We start from the raw sequence: 7271 nt of genomic DNA, 5'->3' as shown, positions 1-7271 counted from the left end.
CAGCCCTTGAGAAGGTGCCGGGGTGGGCAGGGGCAAGAAAGAGTCCTTCCCTCTGCCCCTCTGCTATGGATGTCAGCTCTGGGCTGGGAAATACCTAGAGATGTGGGTTGGTGGAGCCTGAGGGGGGGAGGATTTGGGGAGGGAAGGACTTCAATGAGTTAAATGCCACAGAGTCCCCCTTCCAAAGTGGCTGTTTTCTCAGGTGAGCTGATTTTAACTGGCGATCCCTTGTAATTCAGCTCACTAATTAAGTGAGCAGGGTCTTAGCCTCTCCTGAGGCTTTGAAACAGGCTACCGTATGTGTTAAGTTGATATATATTAAAAAGTTCTGAAAATAGAACGCATGCCGTAAACATTTTTTAACAAATGGGAATGTCCTTCAGTGTCTTAGAAGGAAAAAGGCCGTTGTATCGCCCCATCGCCCCACCTTAATTTTTATGAAACTATTGCATGTAGCTGCGCTGCAAAATATCTGGTGCTTCATCTCCAATTTTTGTAACGCACTGTAAGAAGTTATCATGTTCACTATTTTTAGAAAACAGGAAGTAAAGAAGTAGTGTGAATTTCCTGAGCTGTAGATCATGAGAATTTCTTCTGTGTAAATGGTTTTAGACCTGTGAACTTGACAATATTATCAAGCTACCTGGCATCATATGAGAGTTAATGTTCATGTGGATTTTGTCCAGTTTCTTGTGTGGTCAATACAGAACTTTTTATTGATTGTACTTTACATGAAGATGTGTGGAACAAAGACCTGGCTTATGAAGGGGGGTGGGGGGACTACTATGGAAATTGCCCCAGGAAGCTATATTTTTTAGTAAGGGAGGGAAAAGAACAGCACGGTTTTTTTTTTCTTTTGGCCATTTTTCTTCTCAGAAGCACTTTCACCAGCTCTTTTCACTATGATCCCACCCCACCGAGTTCCACATATATATTCATTCTCACAACTGTACCTCTGGTAGGCTAAACATGGTCAGCAGGGAAAGAGTTAATTAACCCTCTCTGCAATGCCGACATGTTTCTTCACTCAGTGCAAGGACCAAGGGGTCTAATTTGCCACCATCACAGACGATGTTAGATAACTGTCAACACATTTTGTGCCATTTAAGTTATTTTAAACACAAATCTCCAGGGCATCAGGTTTATCACTGTGCTTAATCTGAAAGATGAAGAAGTCAATTCAACTCAGATCAATGACACAAGAAGTCATACAAATGAAGTCATAGAATCATAGAATCATAGAGTTGGAAGGGGCCATACAGGCCATCTAGTCCAACCCCCTGCTCAACGCAGGATCAGCCCAAAGCATCCTAAAGCATCCAAGAAAAGTGTGTATCCAACCTTTGCTTGAAGACTGCCATTGAGGGGAGCTCACTACCTCCTTAGGCAGCCTATTCCACTGCTGAACTACTCTGACGGTGAAAATTTTTTTCCTGATATCTAGCCTGTATCGTTGTACTTGTAGTTTAAACCCATTACTGCGTGTCCTCTCCTCTGCAGCCAACGGAAACAGCATCCTGCCCTCCTCCAAGTGACAACCTTTCAAATACTTAAAGAGGGCTATCATGTCCCCTCTCAACCTCCTTTTCTCCAGGCTGAACATTCCCAAGTCCTCAACCTATCTTCATAGGGCTTGGTCCCTTGGCCCCAGATCATCTTCGTCGCTCTCCTCTGTACCCTTTCAATTTTATCTACGTCCTTCTTGAAGTGAGGCCTCCAGAACTGCACACAATACTCCAGGTGTGGTCTGACCAGTGCTGTATACAATGGGACTATGACATCTTGTGATTTTGATGTGATGCCCCTGTTGATACAGCCCAAAATGGCATTTGCCTTTTTTACCACTGCATCACACTGCCTGCTTATGTTTAGTTTACAATCCACAGGTACCCCAAGGTCTCGTTCACACACAGTGTTACCTAGAAGTGTATCCCCCATCCAGTAGGTATGCTTTTCATTTTTCTGACCCAGATGCAGAACTTTACACTTATCTTTATTAAATTGCATCTTGTTCTCATTTGCCCATTTTTCCATTGTGTTCAGATCTGGTTGAACTCTGTCTCTATCTTCCGGAGTATTTGCCAGTCCTCCCAATTTGGTGTCATCTGCAAACTTGATGAGTAGTCCCTCCACCCCCTCATCTAGATCATTAATAAATATATTAAAAAGTACTGGGCTGAGCACCGAGCCCTGAGGTACCCCACTACTCACCTCTCTCCAGTCTGATGAAACACCATTGACAACAACTCTTTGAGTGCGGTTCTCTAACCAATTCCCTATCCACCTAACTATCTGAAAATCTAGATTGCAGTCCTTCAACTTATCCATCAGAACATCATGGGGAACCTTATCAAAAGCATCACTAAAATCCAAGTAAACAACATCAACCGAATTTCCACGATCCAGCAAACCTGTTACTTGGTCAAAAAAGGAAACCAGGTTGGTCTGACAGGACCTGTTGGAGACAAATCCATGCTGACTTCCTTGGATCACCAAATTGTCCTCCAGATGTTTGCAGATTGCTCCCTTTAATATCTGCTCCATTATCTTCCCCACAACAGAGGTCAGACTCACTGGTCTGTAGTTTCCCGGTTCATCCTTCCTCCCTTTTTTGAAGATTGGAATAACGTTTGCTTTCTTCCAGTCCTCCGGGACATCTCCAGTCCTTAAAGAGGTCCTGAAGATGATGGACAAGGGCTGTGCAAGTTCTCTGGAAAGTTCTTTGAGCACTCTCGGGTGCATTTCATCCAGCCCAGGGGATTTGAACTCATCCAGTGCAGCTAAATGCCTCTCGACAACCTCTCTATCCATGTTAACCTGCCACCCAGATACTATCCTTTGGCTACTGCCATCTCTAGATGTGCCTAAACCCTTTGACCTGTGGGAAAAAACAGATGTAAAAATAGGCACTAAGCCTTTCTGCTTTCTCTGCATCTTCCATTAGAGTTTGTCCATCCCCACCCAACAGTGGGCCTATTGACTCCTTTACTTTACGTTTGTTCCTCACATAACTGAAAAATCTTTTCTTGTTACAATGGGCTTCCCTGGCCAATCTTAGCTCACTCTCAGCTTTGGCCTTTCTGATGATTGAGATGTTACAAATGAGATGTTTCTCATGCAATCATTAGGCAACCATGTAGTTTTGTAGTGTGGAGGTAGGTGGATCATTGCCAGCCCCTTCTGCTTTCAATTCAAATAACCAGTTCAACCCTGGTCCCCCTTGCAGTCTGATGATCCCTCAATCAGTTTGGTAATATTGTTGCCAGATCCACACCGAGACATAAGATCTTAAATATCATGGAATGAGTCAATTCTGTTTTTCAATCTGTGACTGTCCCTAATGAGAACTATTTAATCAAGTGGGAATCATGCAAGAGAATCCACTTGGGAAATTGCTGGTGTCCAGCTCCAACCCAGCATCAGAATTCCTGACTATTCCTCATGTATTCCAAAAGTTTGCTTCCTTTCCTAGTGTTTAGATATAGCTCTGATCAGGGCCTAGTCTGCACACATGAGATAATGCACTTTCAATGCACTTTAGAAGTAGATTTTCCTGTTCTGCCCAGGAAAATCCAGCTGTGAAAGCACATTGAAAGTGCATTATCTATTGTATGCAGACTAGGCCCAGTTATCTTTCCATTGCGTAGGCAAGAGGGCATATTCGTCTCCCAAAAGATCAGGCATGACAACTTATCCTTAGCAAAACAGGGCCAGAGCTTTTTATTAATATATATATACATATCAGGTCATGAGTGTTGGCACACCCATGGTGAGGGGTGAATCCAATAACCGCCCCTTCCCTGTTTCTGTCTGCATGCCACAGCCCCAGAGGGAAGTGGGGGGAACCATAGCAGGCCTGCCCGTGGGCACTGGGTGACTATTCCCCCAGCTCCCCTAACCATCAGGCCTGCCAACCCCTGGGAAGGCCGAACTGTGCAGACCACACAGGCGTCAACCTCGATTGGAGCCTACCCAGCAGCCCCAACATGGGTAGGGTCCAGCTCCCCATCTGGAAAGCTGCGCTGGTTACAAGGAAAGCCTCCTAGAGAGACTCCCCTAAATGGGGTGGCTGCAGCTTATGTTCATACTGCTGAGGAAAACTAGGCGTACTAAAGGAGGTGATGGTTCATACAAGTATATGAATGTTTCCAAGAACAAAAGATGAGCCCTCCTCGATCAGACCAGTAGTCCATCTAGTCCATCATCCTATCTCACAGTGGTCAACCAGTTCCTCTAGATGGCCAACAACAGAGCAGAGAGGCTGAGGCCTTCACCTAATGTTGCCTCCTGACTCTGGGATTCAGAGGACTACTGCCTCTGAATGTAAAGGTTCCCCTCAGTCACTTTGGCTAGTAGCCATTGATAGATTTACGCTCCATTAAACTACATATCTTTTAAAGCTGTTTATTCCTGGGGTCATCATTACATCCTCTAGCAGTGAATTCTACATTTTTATCACTTCCTGTGTAAACAATTATTTCCTTTTGTCCATTCTGAACCTACTGCCCATCAGCTTCCCTGGATTCCTTTGCATTCTAGTATTTTGGGAGAGGGAGAATAATTTCTCTTTGGCAACTCTCTCCCTGCCATGCATAATTTTGCAACCCTCTTTTATATCCCTCCTTAGTTGTCTGATATGCAGATCTGCTTCCTCCACTGCACTGAATCAAGAAATTAGCTCTGTATGCGCACCAGACATCTTGAACTCCTTAGAAGCTTGGATTAGGATGATGGTTTATGTTTCCGCCTCACCGTTATTATTGTACAACAGCTTAAGAACTGTCAGTTCATCCAGACCACAGTGGAAAGCACCTGCATTGCCACATGATACAGACACAGGAAGGGTTTAGAAACACATCTCCCTTCAGACAGACTAGCTCTAGGCAACATTTCACAAGCAGCTGCAACTGGCACTGAGGCTTCATAGCCATTGCACACTTCAGTGTTGCACACAAGTAACTGACTCCTATGTGAAGGTAAGACCTGGCTGACACATGTGCTCTCCCCTGGGAATGTGCAGGCCCACTTTGTGCTGGGATCATGCAGACATGCATTGCTGTCTCCAAATCAGTGATGTATCCACAGCTACATTGATTCTTGCCGCTTCAGCTGAACATGAAAAAAGTGTGTTGCTAGTCCAGTTGACCTACATGCTCCAGGAGGATTTCATAACATGTATGGAATGGGCCCAAAGGATTTAAATACCCGTATGTCAGCAGACTGATTGTTTTTTAAAATTCTGCTGGCTGCTTTGTTTTGCATCCTGTGACAAGAATAAAATGCAGCTATCGTCTGCTTTCAAAGAAAAATGATACTCCAGAAAATGGAGTAATTGCATGATTATTTGTGCATGATAATATTTTTTTAATTTACTGTGATTTATTTTCAATTATGATTAGGAAAGTATTATATTTGTGGATTAAATGGCTTGGTATTTTACTTTGCTTAGCTTTGCTTTGACTTTGGAATAGCATTCTAAGAATTAAAAAAAAAAACAGCAAAACAAGCCATCTAGTCTCCAGAGTCCCAAAGCAGAAATGAAGCCCTCCTCCAAAAAAAACAAGAAAAGAAAGGGGAAAAGGGAAAGAAACTTTGCATTTGAGCAGTCTTCAAGGACCTAAAAATGATTACCTTACTGGTAAAATAAGATGCCTCTTGTGGCAAAGGGTGGTAAGGCAGCAGAAATGCTGTCTGAAGCTGTCTGCCCATGAGGCTGGGAGTTCAATCCCAGCAGCCGGCTCAAGGTTGACTCAGCCTTCCATCCTTCCGAGGTCGGTAAAATGAGTACCCAGTTTGCTGCTGGGGGTAAACGGTAATGACTGGGGAAGGTACTGGCAAACCACCCCGTATTGAGTCTGCCATGAAAATGCTAGAGGGCATCATCCCAAGGGTCAGACATGACCCAGTGCTTGCACACGGGATACCTTTACCTTTAAAATAAGATGCTATTTTGTTTTCCTCAAAAAAATTTGTTCTCATTAATCAGCATTGTCATTTGACTTTCTATTCAATCTTTTCTACATAGCCAGAAGCAACTTCTCCTAATGAGCTATGAGTAAATAGCAAGAATGCAATGACTCTTTTTCTTTCAATTCAGTCTAAAAGATTATTTCAATATGTGCAAACTAAAATATCTTGTTTAACATTAGGGAGGGAGCTAGGCAACTGAAAGCCAAGCCTATTGCAAATAGATAATGGACTTTTGGACAGAAAAGACCTACTTGGGATTTGGAACATTAACTTTGCTCATTACACATTGCAATAGATACCATGAAATTCAGTCAAAAGTAAATTCATCATCCCGAGTAACCACACTAGCTGTAATGTTTAGTGAGATGATGATGATATCACATTGTGAAAACACATATATGAAGTTGCCTCCTGTTGGATTGGTCAAGCCAAATCAGTACTGACTGGTCTCAGAGGGCTTTTGCATCTAACCTATCCCTTATAACCAGAGATGCCAGGGACTGGACCTGAGACTTTTTGCCTACAAAACAGATGCTCTAATACTGAACCACAGCATCTCCCCAGTGTTACTTTGGAGCTTGGTAAGAGTTCACAAACATGACATTGACAGGAACACCAACTGTATAAACAGGAAAATTGCCTACAGCTGTCAGGCGGCCATTTAGATCCACCTGTCTCTATTAGCAGACCATTTTAAAGGATCCTCTACTACTTTAGAGTCTTCGTATCCCCATAAGTCTAAACCCAAGACGATGAACTTTCTGTGACAAAGGAGCTGTCATCAATTAATCAATTCCTCTTCTTTCTGCTCAGAAGAAAATACTGTGACAAGTATGTGATCTGAACAGCGTGTGGGACGAGTTATTACCTGAGACAGGCCCCTGGCTGTCATAGAGAGCATGGGCTATTGAGTCTTTCCTGACAAGGAAGCCTTGGCATAAATGCTGAAGTCTCCCAGGACAATCAGGCTAGTGGTCCTCAGCACCACCCTTGAGACCACCTCCACCAACGCAGTCAGGAAGATGGCCGGGCAGCAGGGTATGCAGGACACCAACACAAACTAAATCCTGTCTTTCAGTCCCAACACTAGATACACAGACTTAAATCCTGAAATGTCCTGGTCCCACTGAGTCTCTGCCCACCCTGCCTTAATAAGGTTGCCAACAAGAGGAAGAAAGACTGGGAGGCAAACAGCAGGGAGAGGAGGAGAATGTATGCAAGATGGGGCTATAAGGCTATAAGGATTACTATATGGTATACCAAAATACTATGCAAATGGTGATGGTCTTGTGGGGTTCCTT

This window comes from Paroedura picta, chromosome 6, assembly GCF_049243985.1.
Source record: "Paroedura picta isolate Pp20150507F chromosome 6, Ppicta_v3.0, whole genome shotgun sequence".
Taxonomy (NCBI): Eukaryota; Metazoa; Chordata; class Lepidosauria; order Squamata; family Gekkonidae; genus Paroedura; species Paroedura picta.
Note: the sequence above shows the minus strand (reverse complement) of the source record.